This window comes from Chionomys nivalis, chromosome 21 (genome assembly GCF_950005125.1).
Source record: "Chionomys nivalis chromosome 21, mChiNiv1.1, whole genome shotgun sequence".
NCBI lineage: Eukaryota > Metazoa > Chordata > Mammalia > Rodentia > Cricetidae > Chionomys > Chionomys nivalis.
The window spans coordinates 37,756,169-37,771,936 of NC_080106.1; the positions used below are offsets into that span (position 1 = coordinate 37,756,169).

At 43.3% G+C, this 15,768-nt stretch overlaps 1 non-coding gene across 1 annotated transcript; it reads right to left on the bottom strand.

Annotated features, from left to right (window-relative positions):
- Nucleotides 1-2,571: 2,571 nt before the first annotated feature.
- On the bottom strand, nucleotides 2,572-2,690 carry LOC130864199 (5S ribosomal RNA). Its single transcript, XR_009055900.1, has one exon. It is a non-coding gene; the product is annotated as a 5S ribosomal RNA (ribosomal RNA).
- Nucleotides 2,691-15,768: the final 13,078 nt, after the last annotated feature.

The following is a 15,768-nucleotide window of genomic DNA, read 5'->3' on the forward strand; positions in this document are numbered from 1 at the left end:
ATAACACTAATGCAACATTACAAATAAGTCCTAAATGGGTTCCAGAATTTTTAGAATTAGTGTTTTTAGAATTATCTAGATCTGACTAGATAGAAACAACTCTGTCTAGTACGGTGGTCCTCAACCTTCCCAACACTGCGACCCTTTATCCAGTTCCTCATGTCGGAGCTGGGGAGATGGCTTAGCAGTGAATAAGAGTACTTGCTGTTCAGGCATGAGGACTGGAGTGCAAATGCACACAACCCATATTAAAAAGATGGAGGCCTCTACACACACCTGTCACCCCTGACCTGGGAGGGTGAAGGGAATATCAAGGAAGGAGAATTCCTGAGACTTGCTATCCAGCATAGTCCAGGTTGAGTGAAGCACCCTGTTTCAAGGAATAAGACAAATAATAGGATGGGAAACCCCAGATCACCCTCCAGCCTCTCCTCTCACACATCCATATGCATATAGGGTGCACACACCAAACACATAAGGAAAATAATTCAGAAACCGAATGAGCGTAATTAACTTAGCTGTTTACTGCTAATGTGGTTGGACAATGCAGTACAAGTCAAGAATGCTGTTGAATGGGCTGGAGAGATGGCTCAGTGGTTAAGAGCACTGGCTGCTCTTCCAGAGGTCCTGAGTTCAATTCCCAGCAACCACATAGTGGCTTACAACCATCTGTAATGAGATCTGGTGCCCTCTTCTGGCCTGCAGGCATACATGGAGGCAGAATGTTGTATACATAATAAATAAAATCTTTGAAAAGGGGCTGGAGACATGGCTCAGTGGTTAAGAGCACTGGCTGCTCTTCCAGAGGTCCTGAGTTCAATTCCCAGCAACCACATGGTGGCTCACAGCCATCTAGAATGAGATCTGGTGCTGTCTTCTGGCCTGCAGGCACACATGGAAGAAATGCTGTGTATATAGTAAATAAATAAATCTTGAAAAAAAAAAGATTTTAAAAAAAAAAAGAAAGAAACAAATGGTTTAAAAAAAAATCTTTGAAAAAAAAAGAATGCTGTTGAATAGCAAAACTTCCTGGGGAGACACAACATACACATCTACTCACCCCCCATAGGATGGCACAACACACCAAATATGGAAACCATCAAAGTTCAACTTGGTGAACCAATGAGTTTTATTGGAGTTTACTTACAGGAACAAAAATGACTTAGAGACAGCTACATCACCAAGGCCCACCCCAGCATGGGTGACAGCTCATAATATCTGGGAAACCTGGAGCACACACTACAGGCAGCCCAGCAAGATGGACAGTGTCCTTTCTAAGTGACTCTGGTCTAAACTTCCAGGCAGCTGGGCTGACTTCTATTTCTTTCAAGTAGCTGGTCTGATCTTAGCGTCTTCTTCCCAACTTTGTTTCTGTCCATCTGAGAGGAACTCTAAGTTTTTATAATTTATTATGGCAGGGAGGGGCCTAGTGAATCTCGTCAGTTTCAGGGACTTCCTGAAGCTATTTTGAGTAGTTTACCTTCCTTTTTAAAAAGCTTCCCTGAAGGATAGAATGTTTCAATCTCCGAGAAAACTGTTTCATTACACTCCTGTCTCTCTGACTCTTACATTCTTTCTGCCCCTCTTCCTCAATGATCCCCGAGTCTTGGAGATGGTGGCTATAGATGCCCACCTATGGTTATTAAGTAAACCACCACGTCAAAATATTAGTCACTTGTTCTCAGGATTTTCACCAATGGTTATGAATTAAGGTTGACAACAACATTGGTCTATGGGGCTGGAGAGATGGCTCAGTGATTAAGAGCATTGCCTGCTCTTCCAAAGGTCCTGAGTTCAATTCACAGCAACCACATGGTGGCTCACAACCATCTGTAGAGGTCTGGCGCCCTCTTCTGGCCTTCAGGCATACACACAGACAGAATATTGTATACATAATAAATATTTTTAAAAAAATCTTTAAAAAAAAAAAAGGCTGGGCGGTGGTGGCGCACACCTTTAATTCCAGCACTCGGGAGGCAGAGGCAGGCGGATCTCTGTGAGTTCGAGACCAGCCTGGTCTACAAGAGCTAGTTCCAGGACAGGCTCCATAGCTACAGAGAAACCCTGTCTCGAAAAACCAAAAAACAAACAAACAAACAAACAAAAAAACAGTAGTCTATGGGTATAAACACATGCTTAGAAGACAATTTGGCAGGCACATCACATTTATCTTATAAAAAATACAAGTTACTTTCACACTGGGACCTATGACCTTCCCAGCCACAGGTTTTTTTGTCCTGGCTTATAATACCAAAGGTGAACTCTTTTGTGTGTTGGGTTTTAATAAATGAGAAGACTTAGTCTTACCCACGATCGCCAAGCCACTATTGCATGAGCAGGCATATCCTGCATAGCATGTTGGTGTCTCACCATGTAGGGTCCACAGAATGTTGGTGACAGTTCTCCATCAGCAGCCTGCATGGCCCCTTCTGACACTATGAAAGCCAGCTAATAGAGTAAGAGCTTCCATTTCAGTCCCAGAATAATTCTTCATGTTTTCTCTCCCTCTCTCTCTCTCTCTCTCTCTCTCTCTCTCTCTCTCTCTCTCTCTCTCTCTCTCTCTCTCTCTCTCGCCTACAGCACCCGGTATTCCCAGGCAGTCTCCCATCCAAGTACTAACCAGGCCCGACCCTGCTTAGCTTCCGAGATCAGGCGAGATTGGGCACGTTCAGGGTGGTATGGCTGTAGACTAATTTCTTCATGTTCTATAGTCAAAGCATGTAATATGGTGTCTTCAGCAACAGAATCTTATTGTCTAGTTTTTGGCATACAATCAACAGCAGAGGTGGCCAGGAAGTGGTGGCTGGGCGGTGGTGGCATGTGCCTTTAATCCCAGCACTCAGGAGGCAGAGGCAGGTGGATCTCTGTGAGTTCAAGGCCAGCCTGGTCTACAAAGTGAGTTCCAGAACAGCCAATGGTACACAGAGAAACCCTGTCTTGAAAAAAACAGCAATAGTGATAGCCTTCATGATATGGGGACCCTCAGGGGCTTCGGGGACCCTCACAGGGAGGTGGCCTAACCCTGGCACTGGGGTTTTCGTTCACTAACCTTATCGTTTCTAGGGATGTCCTTTTTTACCCATGTAGCATTTATTTTGGGTTTTGTTTGTTGTTTGTTACACTTAGCTTAGCTCCAGTAGGGCTGTAAGGGTAAACGGAAGTAACATTGTACCTGATTGTCTCTCCAGTGGTTTTCCAAATCTGCAAAACGCTCTGAGGTTAATCTACTTAACAAAACCTTCTCTAGAGGATGAGCAGGAAGACAAGGCAACATCTGGAACCATCATCCCATAACAGACAGTCGGGTTAGAAAGACAACCTTGGTAAAGCACTCTGAAAGTGTGTTGCCGCCGGATCTCAGGAAGTGCCAGGTGATCCCAGAAGTTCACCCAGACAGTGGTGGCACACCTGGCATTTGCCCGATTTTCATGAATTCACTGCCTGGTTGAGGAAGCAAAAAGAGGTAAATATTCAAACTCAATTAGTTCAACAAATATGTCTCGGGGGCCAGGCGGTGGTGGTGCACCACGCCTTTAATCCCGGTACTCAGGAGGCAGAGGCAGGTGGATCTCTGTGAGTTCGAGGCCAGCCTGGTCTACAAGAGCTAGTTCCAGGACAGGCTCCAAAGAAAAACCCTGTCTCGAAACCAAAACCCAAACCAAAACAATACTAAGTCAAACAGGAACAATATCTAATACAGCAGGGAACGGTTCCACCCATTTGTAGTGATTGCTTCCTCCACAGATCAAGGTCAGTTCGAAGCATGCATAGGAGGCACTCACCTGACTTTCTCCCAGTAATCTTCAGTCGTTCTTTCTGAGCCATCATGTTTCTGTATCCTAGACCTCTTTCACAGGGTCTCCCTGTACTTCTCCACACCGAATAAACGCAGTGGGCCTGGCTTACTCTGCTCAGATCAACTCAGGGACAAAAGCGAATGTGGCTCTGCTTTCCCCTACAGAAGTTGCTGTCTCAGGGCTGAAGAGATGGCTCAGTGGTTAAGAGCACTGACTGCTCTTCCAGAGGTCCTGAGTTCAGTTCCCAGCAACAACATGGTGGCTCATAACCATCTGTAAGGAGATCTGGTGCCCTCTTCTGGCGTGTGGGTGAACATGGAGGCAGAATGTTGTATACATAATAAATAAATCTTTAAAAAAAAAAAAAAGAAGTTGCTGTCTCCTCGGGTCAGAGTGGCCCTGAGTTGGCACCGTGGCTATAGCCTCCTCATTCACTATACCTAGCTGTCACAGTAGTTCCTGAGGGAGAAAACAATCTCTACCCCTAGAACAACCGTTTTCTGGAGGGAAATCTACCCATCTATATGTTGTATTTTCCTCTTTTTCTACTAAAGGTCAGACTTGAAGGCTGTCTTCTATTGTTTTTAACACCTCTTTCTCCTCCTCCTGTTTATTTAATATACTTGTCAAGTCAGAAGCTAACTGGGAGGATGCTAGTCTCTTCTTTTTTTTTTTTTTTTTTTTGTTGTTATTGTTGAGACAGAGTTTCTCTGCATCTTTGGAGCCTGTCCTGGACCAAGCTAACCTCGAACTCATGGAAATCCACAATCCACCTGAGTGCTGGAATTAAAAGTGTGTGCCACCACCGGCCAGCTTCATCTCCTTTTCTTGTAATTGTTCCTTTACAGTGACAAGTTCTGCTTGGCCACCATCTCAGCCTCAGATGCATTTCTAACCACACACAGCAGAGGCCAGGCAACTGCTGCCATTGCTTGCTGACGATCTTGACCTTTGGATGTGCTAATCTCAAGGAATGCAAAATTTCCTTGAAACTGTCAGCTGTTCTCAGGGCTTCTCCCTATTCACTTGGTGGACCCCACTCATCAGGCAGGCATGACACCCCACACCACACAGATGGAAGGATGCCATCCTGGATTCCTTCCACAGACACTACTAATCCTGATGGCTCAGCCTTAGTTGCATGCCTTGCTACCAATAGCCAGAACCATGAACTCACTCCTCCCCAACTCATCTTTGGTTCTGTTGTGTCCCTGTTCAAGTGTCAATTATGTTGTATAACAAAACTTTTCCTAGGGAGATGCAACACACATGTATACTCCCCCCAGAACGGGAATCCATGACAGGCTAAAATATGAATCCTGCCAAAGTTCAACTTGGTGAACCAAGGAATTTTATTGGATTTACTTACAGGTAAATGGATCAGGGGTTACTTACAGGAGCAGAAATGACTCAAAGACCACCGGGCATGGGTTACAGCTCACCAAATCTGGGAAACCTGGGGCACATTGCACAGCCTGCAAAAAGCTTAACAGGTTGGACAGTGTCCTTTCCAGGTGCCTCAGTTGATCTAAACCTCTTCCAAGAAGCTTCTCTGGTTTCTGCTTCTTCTAGGCAACTGGTCTGGTCAAAGTCTTCTTTGCAGTTTGGCTTGTCTGAATCTTTTTGTCGCTTGGTTTCTTTGTCTCAGAGACCGACTCTCAGCTTTAATTGCTTACTCTGGCAGGGAGGGACCTAATGAATCTGGTCAGTTTCGGGAACTTCCTGAAGCTATTTTGAGTGGTTTACCTTCTTGTTTAAAGAGTTTCCCTGCAGGATAGTTTGTTTCAGTCTAGGAGGAAAGTGTTACACAACAGATGCCCTTAAGAACTCAAATTAACAGTTTCCAAGATAAATGACCTAGCAGGGGTTCCTAACCTTCCTAACCCTGCAACCCTTTAACATAGTTCTTCAAGTTATGGTAAAACCCCCCCAAGCATAAAATTATTTTTGTTGCTACTTCCATAACTACAATTTTGATACTGTTATGAATCATAATGTAAATATCTGATATGCAATCCCTGTGAAAGGATTGTTCAACCCCCCCACAAAAGGAGTTCCAACCTACACGTTGAAAACCACAGATCTACCCTGAAGAAGACCTACCTTCTGTTGGTGTAGACCTGAGACTACCACAAATCAAACGCTGGACCTTGTCCTGTGACTGGCTGGATTCTGAAGCACACTGAATTCCCAGCCTCCCAAGATGTGGCCTATTAAAGTGAGGTGACTGATTGGAGAAGGAACAGGCTGCTGTAAATTGAAATGTGCTTGTGTGGAAGGAGCTGGAGCAGGAGCGTTGAGCCTGAAACACTGAGTCTTTATCACCAGAGGCCTTTCCACCCGGAGCAGAAACAGTCCTCGGGCCCTCGTGGCCTCCCTACCGACCTCCTTATCCTTAGTTCAGGCGAGTAGCTGAGAATGCTTGAGAGAATCTGGAATGACCCCCCCGTGAGGCAGATCCCGTCCAGGACCCTACTCACTCTCTGCGGGAACAGCTCTCACCTTCCTCTTCACTTCCAGGCCTAGAAGTAGACTGCAGTCCCAGAAGCCACGAAAGGTGAAATAAAACATACAAACCAGGAAGAGATGTGCCAAATTTCAAAACAAAACAGACGCTTGAGCTTACAAGTAAGCTGTTCATAGACAGAAATGGAGGAGTGTGTATGACAATGGATACTGAGAGGGTGAGACAAGACCATAAGAGAACGAAGTTGAACGTATTCGTATGGGCTCACTACACAGAGACTCTTGCCTTTCTCTTCCTTCCTGTCTTAGTCAGGGTTTCTATCACTGTGAAGAGACATCATGAGCACACCAACTCTTATTCTTTTTATTTTATTTTTTTGTTTTTGGTTCTTTTCTTTATTTTATTTTATTGATTTTTATTGAGCTCTACATTTTTCTCTGCTCTGCTCCCTGCCTCTCCCCTCCCCCTTCATCACAGCAACTCTTAGAAGGAAAAATATTTAACTGGGGTGGCTAGCTTACAGTTTAGAGGTTCAGTCCATTATCATCATGGTGGGACATGGCAATGTGCAGGAAGACACGGTGCTGGAGAATAAGCTGAGAGTCCTACATCTTGACTTGCAGGCAGCAGGAAGTGGTCTGAGATATTGGGCATGACTTGAGCATATGAGACCTCAAAGCCCATCTCCACAGTGACACACTTCTTCCAACAAGCCACACCTACTCCAACAAGGCAACACCTCCTAATAGTGCCACTCCCTTTGGGGGCCATTTTCTATCAAGACCCCCTTCCTCTTTCTCTTTCTTTCTACATGTGCATGAGGGTACATGAATGTATTAGGGGTTAGATCTAGGACTTTACATTTGCTAGAAAAGCTCTCTGCCACCAACATACATCCTTCAAGCCCATTCTACCTTCTGCATTACAGTTTGAGGAGTTAGAAAATGCTGTTTGCTTGGGTGACTCAAACATGGACCAAAATGAGTCCTAGATGTAGCAATGCCTCAGTTTACCATAAAGGAAAACACTGAAAGACCTAGAGATATGAGAATGTTTGGCACAGGCAGGTTTCACAGGTTTCAAAGGAACCCACACTGTAACAGCACAAAAGAGTATGGCAGTACTGAAAGAAACAAAGTTGTGGAGATGTCCAGCATCCTTGAAGGACTCTGTATTTGCTCTTCTCTACAAACTAGAGCTTCTAAGTCAGGCTATCATCACAGAATTGGGAATCTTACGTGTAGTGAGCACAGTTGAATTCCTCCTTCCTATCCAGGTGCCAGTTTGGACACTTGACCACCTAAGATGAAGTAGTTATGGCTCCCATAGCAGAAAACAGTCAAGACATTTATCAGGATATTGGGACTCACACAAGACCTTTAGTCTTGGCTGATAGATCCATGGTGTTCCTAGATGTAAAATAGGTTGGCTGTCCCATCCTGCACAGCTCTAGAGATTGACCTGACTAAGACTGCAAAGGAATAACGAAGATACATCCAGAGACACACAAAAAGCTGGGATAGGATGAACTGGGCATCTGATGAAGTTCAGCACCCCAGACACTCAGCATGCTTATCACATTCAGAGAGGAACAATGAGGCAAGTTTAGCAGTCTCTGTAGGGAGCAGTCTTCAGGCTGTGAACAAGCTGGGGGAGAAAGCTACAGTGGACATTTTCTGCACACACTACCAACCAGAGGAAGGCCTCACCTGAGGAAGGCCGTGATACTCGGGTCCTTGGCGTGGCCGTGCTCGTGTTAACAGTGCATGTCCTCTCTGGCCTTCACGTCTCCCTACATGGATGTCTAATTATTAGAGTCTCTCTTGATCTGGATAAGCAGGAAAGTTCTAGATGAAATAAGCACAAGTCTAGCTTGGAATCATAAGTACATGAAGTATAGCCCCTCAATGAATCCTGGACTTCAGCCAGTTTATAGACCCAGAGGCCCCCTGACCAAAGTGGAGAGCTGCTCCCCTTAAGGAAGGCACCATTTCAACTGAAAATCTGGGGGCTGGAGAGATGGTTCAGAGATTAAGAACACTTGTTGCTCTTGCAGAGGACTTGGGTTCAATTCCTGACATCCTGATGGCAGGTCACAGCCGGCTGTAACTCCAGTTGGCATCAGGCCTACCGATGGTACATATATACATGCAGGCAAAACACTTATACACATAGAATAAAATAAATAAACAAACTGACATTTTACATTATAACCTTTTCTCCAGCCTTCCTCAAAAAGATCTATGGTCTTTTGTCAGGGAAAAAATTAAGAAGATAAAAATACATGGATATTTCTGGATTGGTTTAAAAATAAATAAATAAATATTTTTGCATTCACTGAACCTTTGCTACTCTAGTATGCCACCATGTATCACCATGGCCACCAGTGAGGGGAAGAGCTACCAGAGGTCAGGTCATCAGTGGACTCTTAGTTGAGATCTGCCTCATAGCTGACCTAGTTGGGCCCTTAACCCATCTTGTTATTTTTCAGCTCTAGAATGCAAAGTTGAAATCGACACATTCAGCACCTACTAGAATCCTCACATTGATTCCCATTCCTGTGAAGAGATGGTGGTTAGGGCAGGAAAGCGCAAGCAGAAGCCATTAGAACTGCCTCAAATTAAGATAACAGTTTTAAAAAACAACCCTGGGCTGAAGAGGTGGCTCAGAGGTTAAGAGCACAGGCTGCTCTTCCAGAGGTCCTAAGTTTAATTCCCTGCAATCACATGGTGGTTCACAACCATCTGTAATGAGATCTGATGCCCTCTTCTGGTGAGCAGGCATAAATGTAGACAGAATACATAATAAATAAAAATACATTTTAGCGGGGCCATGGTGGTGCACGCCTTTAATCTCAGCACTTGGGAGGCAGAGGCAGATGGATCTCTGTGAGTTCAAGGCCAGCCTGGTCTAAGGAGCAACTTCCAGGACAGGCTCCAAAGCTACACAGAGAAACCCTGTCTCAAAATACCAAAAAAACCAAACAAACAAATAAAAAAAAAAAAAACCAAGCCGGGGCTGTGGTGGCGCACGCCTTTAATCCCAGCACTCTGGAGGCAGAGGCAGGCGGATCTCTGGGAGTTCGAGGTCAGCCTGGTCTACAAGAGCTAGTTCCAGGACAGGCTCCAAAGCTACAGAGAAACCCTGTCTTGAAAAACAAAAAACAAACAAACAAAAAAACCAATATAATTTTGGCCGGGCAGTGGTGGTGCATGCCTTTAATCGCAGCACTCAGGAGGCAGAGGCAGCTGGATCTCTGTGAGTTCGAGGCCAGCCTGGTCTACAAAAGCTAGTTCCAGGACAGGCTCTAAAGCTACACCGAGAAACCCTGTATCAAAAAACAAAACAAAACAAAAATTAAATCTTAAACTGGGAGGTGGGTGGCACATGCCTTTAATCCCAGCACTTGGGAGGCAAAGGCAGATGGATCTCTGTGAGTTCGAGGCAGCCTGGTCTACAGAGCGAGTTCCAGGACAGGCTCCAAAAGCTACAGAGAAACCCTGTCTCAAAAAACCAAAATAAATAAATTATTAAATATTAAAAACAAAATGAAACAACAACAAAAAGCAATTCCAAGCCTACTACTGACCTTGGTAGAGACTGATCTCCTAGCCAGGGCCTTCAAGGTGCCATGTGACCTAAATTGTCCCTCAAGAACTGAGTGTGTCTTGCCAAGCCTCACAGATTGATCCCTAGTACCCACAGGATACAAAGAGAAATTTAATTTCTCTCAAGTTGTCCTCTGAACTCCACATGCATGCTGTGTTCATCGCGTACTCACACACATAAACGTGGACACAAAATAAATGAAATGACTTTAGGGGCTGGAGAGATGGCTCAGAGTTTGAGAGCGCTTGTTCCTCTGGCAGAGGCCAATGTCCAGTTCTGAGCCCCTCATGATGGCTCTTGACCATCAGCAATTTCAGTTCCAAGGGATCTGATGCTCCAAACTCTATGAATACAGTGCAGTCCATACATGCAGGTAAAACATTTATATACATACTACAAAATAAACACACTATTTTCCAAAAGATACTGTTAAAACAAACATGAAAAAAAAGGCTATGGGCTTGTGAAGTAGTTCAGTGGGTAGAGGCACTCGCCACCAAGCCTGGCGACCTGAGTGCTGGGATTACAAGATTATATCTCCATGTCTGACAGGAAATAAAATTCCTTTCAAGAAAAGACATGGGCCAGGCGGTGGTGGTGCACACCTTTAATCCCTATACTCCTAATCTACAAGAACTAGTTCCAGGACAGGCTCCAAAACTGCAGAGAAACCTCCAAAACTGTCTCGAAAAACCAAAAAAAAAAAAAAAAAAAAAGGAAAGAAAAAAAGACATGGTAAATGTCATCTTCTAGATTTTTCCAGACTTACTTTAACGTATGATTTAAGGTGAAATGTGGAGTCCTAAAGTGAAAATTTTCCATTCCTTTCATACAGCTTTACCAGTATTTAGTAATCTATAGTCATAAATTAATGTACACGTTTTAATGAAAATAATTGCATGATGTGGCATTATCCCTTCCTTTTTTTTTTTTTCTTTTTGCTTGGTGGGGCAAGATCTCACATAGCCTAGATTGGACTTAAACTCACTAATATCTGAGGATGACTTTGAGCTCCTAAGCTTCCTGCCTCTAGCATCTTGTTAATTTATGATTTGTTTTATTTTGCTCTGCTGGGGACTGAAGCGGGACCTTATGCTTGTTAGGCCAGACACTCTACCACTGAGATAAATCCCCAAATCCCAGCACCAATGTTGGGATTATGAGCGTGCACCACCATGCCCAGGTTGCAGCTGTCTGTTTCACTGAAAGATGTACTATTTTGGAAGACGGTTATAACTTTAAACTTAATATCCATTTTTGTACAAATTCTTGACTGAGAAAAAGGGGGAAAGTGAAGCTGCCTCTCTGAGACAGCCTTGTGAAAATCGTTTCTGCTTCATGTCTAGAGCTGTTCTGGAAATCTCAAAAATGACTGGTTACTCCTTTAAAAGTATTCATTCAAAAAAAGAAAACTGGATTCTTCCTATTTTATTTTATTTATTTTTTTCCTTTGGTTTTTTTGAGACAGGGTTTCTCTGTAGCTTTGGAACCTGTCCTGTAACTAGCTCTTGTAGACCAAGTAGGTCTCAAACTCACAGAGATCCGCCTGCCTCTGCCTCCCTAGTGCTGGGATTAAAGGCGTGCGCCACCACCGCCTGGCAGGAATCGCCTCCTAAACACTAGAGAAGGGACTGTGTTTCCTGCTTCCATTCCTAGCAAATGGAAGTAAGTGAAGTCAGCTGCTCCTTAATTCAAAAAGAATTTGTTCATTTCATGAATATTCCAGAAAACATCGAAATTTTGGGTGACTGTGTTCTGTTAATTAAGATTCCTATGCAAGATTAGAGAGTATAAAAATACACACTTAAGCAAAACCACTGGAAACTACTTGCTGATAATGTTTCACCCTGCATTAAAAAGGGGAGAAGGGCCCAATTAAGTGGACGAAACAGTTCCATTAGAGAAAGTATCTTGGGGGCTGGAGAGATGGCTCAGTTGTTAAGAACGCTGGCTGCTCTTCCAGAGGTCCTGATTTCAATTCCCAGCAACCACATGGTGGCTCATAACCATCTGTAATGAGATCTGGCGCCCTCTTCTGGCCTGCGGGCATACATGGAGGCAGACTGTTGTGTACATAATAAATAAATCTTTAAAAAATAATAATAAAGAAAGTATCTCTCTTATTGAGCAAAATTTGAGGACATTCCCCCTCTATGAAGACATGACTTAAGTTGGGTGTGGTGGTACATTCCTGTAATGCTGTCATTCAGGAGTGGGGGCAGGAAGACAGGAGTTCAAGACCAGCCTTGGTTATTTGGCAAATTCAAGGCCAGCGTGGGCTACTGGAGTCTCTATCTCAAACATGTTATGTTTTTTTTTTTTTTTTTTTTTTTTTTGGTTTTTCGAGACAGGGTTTCTCTGTGGCTTTGGAGCCTGTCCTGGAACTAGCTCTTGTAGACCAGGCTGGTCTCGAACTCACAGAGATCCGCCTGCCTCTGCCTCCCAAGTGCTGGGATTAAAGACGTGCGCCACCACCGCCCGGCCTCAAACATGTTAATAAAACAAGCAAAAAATGAGCCAGGCAGTTGTGGTGCACACCTTTAATCCCAGCACTTGGGAGGCAGAGGCAGATGGATCTTTGTGAGTTTGAGGCCAGCCTGGTCTACAAGAGCTAGTTCCAGGACAGGCTCCAAAGCTACAGAGAAACCCTGTCTCAGGGGGGAAGGGGGAAGCAAAAACGAATGACCTTTTTGTTAATTGTTAAAATAGTATATACTTTTAACTCAAGGAGGTAGGAAGTGAAAATAGCATTAATGCTCAATGTAACAATACATGCCTTTAATTCCAGCACTCGGGAGGTAGAGGCAGGCGGATCTCTGTGAGTTCGAGGCCAGACTGGTCTACAAGAGCTGGTTCCAGGACAGGCTCCAAAGCTACAGAGAAACCCTGTCTCGAAAACTCCACGCCCCCCCCCCCAAAAAAAGAGGACCCAGGTTCAGTACCCACGTGGCAGAGCACAGGACTCTAACTCTGGTTCTAGGGGATCTGACACCTTTTTCTGATAATGTAGTGTATTTACATATAAACAGTCAAAACACTCATATACATAAAAGTTTTTTAAGGAAATTAAGATTTTGCATTCAAGGGCTGGAGAACTGGCTCAGCAGTTAAGAGCACATACTGTTCTTGCAGAGGACCTGAGTTGAATTTTCAGCATCGGCGTCTGATAGCTCACAGCCACCTGTAACTAGAGTTTCAGGGGATCCAATGACTTCATGTGACCTCCAAGGGCCCATGTACATTCCCATGTCTCCCTCCACATAAACACAATTAAAAACAAATCTTTGTTTTTGTTTTATTTTTGCTTTTTGTTTTGTTTTTTGAGACAAGGTTTCTATGTAGTTTTGGAGCCTGTCCTGGAACTAGCTCTTGTAGACCAGGCTGGCCTCGAACTCACAGAGATCTGCCTGCCTCTGCCTCCCCAGTGCTGGTATTAAAGGCGTGCGCCACCACCGCCCGGCTTCAGCTTATTTTATTATTTATTTAGTTGGTTAGTTTTTGTCACAAAGTCTCATGTAATTCAGGCTAGTCTTTAACTTGCTAAGCAGCAGCCAAGAATACCTTGAACTCCGGATCCTCTTGCCTCCCTCTCCTAGGTGTATGTTAGTTAATTTTTTGTTGCTGTAGTGAAGTAGACTTAAGAAACGGAGTTCATTATGCTGGAGAGGATGTGGGATAAAGGGAACACTTCTGCATTGCTGGTGGGAATACAAACTGGTACAGCCCCTTTCAATGTCAGTGTGGTGATTTCTCAGAAAATTAGTGTAAAACTTTAAGACAATTCTGAAGCCATTTCTGAGAATTCTGAACCCTCTCAGCCTCCGTGCCTTAGTGGTTCCCTTCTTCCCCTGGGAACCAAGGACCTAACAGCTACACATGCACGTATGGTCTCCAGAAATTGGTGCAAGATAGCCTTTAAGATGTTGACTCAGTTCCTAAACAATTACCCATACACGTATGTTTTGATTCAGTCCCCTGGGAAACGGGGTCAAAATGACCTCTTACCTCATCTGATCTGGCAACAGCTCTCCAGCCAATTATTGGGAATAGCTCTTTCAAATAAGCCAATCATAATAGTCAAAGAAAAACCCCCCTTGCTTCTGTGGCCTTCTCCTTTAAAAGTAGCCTGTACCAGCTATTCAAGATCTCTCAGCTTCCCGAATGCTAAGGAAGCCTGTCATGACAGAATTAATAAAATCCTCTTGCTTTTGCATCAGCTATGGTGTGAGGGGTGGTCTCTGGGGCAACTCCTTCTCAGTGTTTAGACTCTAGGGTCCAACATTAGGAAACAACCATTCTCAAGACCCACTAATACCACTTTTAGGTATATATCCAAAGGACGCTCAATCATGCCACAAGGACATGTGCTCAACTATGTTCATAGCAGCTTTGTTTGTCATAGCCAGAACCTGGAAACAACCTAAATGCCCCTCGATCGAAGAATGGATTAAAAAAAAAAAAGAAAAACGTGGTACATTTACACAATGGAGCACTACACAGCTGAAAAAAATAATGACAGCATGAATTTTGCAGGAAAATGGATGGAACTAGACAACATTTTGAGTGAGGTGACCCAGACACAGAAAGACAATTATCACATGTACTCACTCATAGGAGGTTTTTAAACATAAAGCAAAGAAAGCCAGCCTACAAACCACAATCCCAGAGAACTTAGACAACAATACGGACACTAAGAGAGACTTACATATATATAATATAATAGAAGCAGAAAGTAGAAAAAGACAAGATCTCTTGGGAGCATGGGGACCTTGGGGGAGGACTGAAGAGGGGGGTGGGAGAGGCAGGGAGAGGAGCAGAGAGAAATGTAGAGCTCAATAAATATCAATAAAAAAAGAGGGGGAAAAAGAATCAGAGTTCAACTTAAAAAAAAAAAAGAAATGGGGTCATTTTCATTACAGTTCCATGACCGCAGAGATGGGAGCAGGAAGTTGGTTAATCACTACAACTTGCTCTGTAGACCAGGCTGGCCTGGAACTCACAGAGATCCGCCTGCCTCTGCCTCCCAAGTGCTGGGATTAAAGGCGTGCGCCACCACCTCCTGGCCCAAAAATAAACTTCTGAATGGGTCATAGTGTGTTTAAAAAATGTACACAGGCCTAAGAAATAAGAAAATAGGGATAGGTAGTTATAAAAGAAATAGTTTTAAAAAATAAAACAAAGTCTTTAAAGAGACAGTAAAAGTAATATAAAAGTCACATAAAGATGGAAAATACACAGAGTCTGGCTTATGTATACTATTTTGTTTTCTTTGAATTTTTTGACTCTTAATGGGCTAACTGCAGAGAGACATTTGATTGTGGGGTTCCTAAGCTAAACCAACATAAAGGTATCTTGACTTCAAAATTTGAGTCTAAGGATATGTGACTTTGGAAAAGAGGTTCTGCTTTTGTTTCCACAGAGAATGGAAACCTGTGGATTCCTTCCAGGCTATTATGGTTTGAAGTAACAAGATCCACCCCCTAAAAGTCTCCACAACACCCTAAAAATACTTTGCCCAACAAACAGCAGAAAACAGTTTAGAGAAAAAACTACACCCAAATTCCCCAAATAATTGTTTATAAATGTTTATTTTCATTTTAAAAAGGTTGGTTATAAATGGTTAGTGGTCACAGTCAATTTCTAGAAAGAAGATAAATAAGAGGAATATGTTATAGAAATGAATACACTGGTATGGACTTTGATTTATCGATACAAATTTCAGGTCAATTTTGTTATATGCATATTTCTACTCTTGTTTAAGGTATTATGTTTATACAGTTTATTTAAAAATGCAATGTATAATTAAGAAATACAGATTGATAGTCATCTATAGTAATCAAACTTTTAATTATATTAGGTTTTTTAGATATACAGAGATATATTTCAGTTAGATAA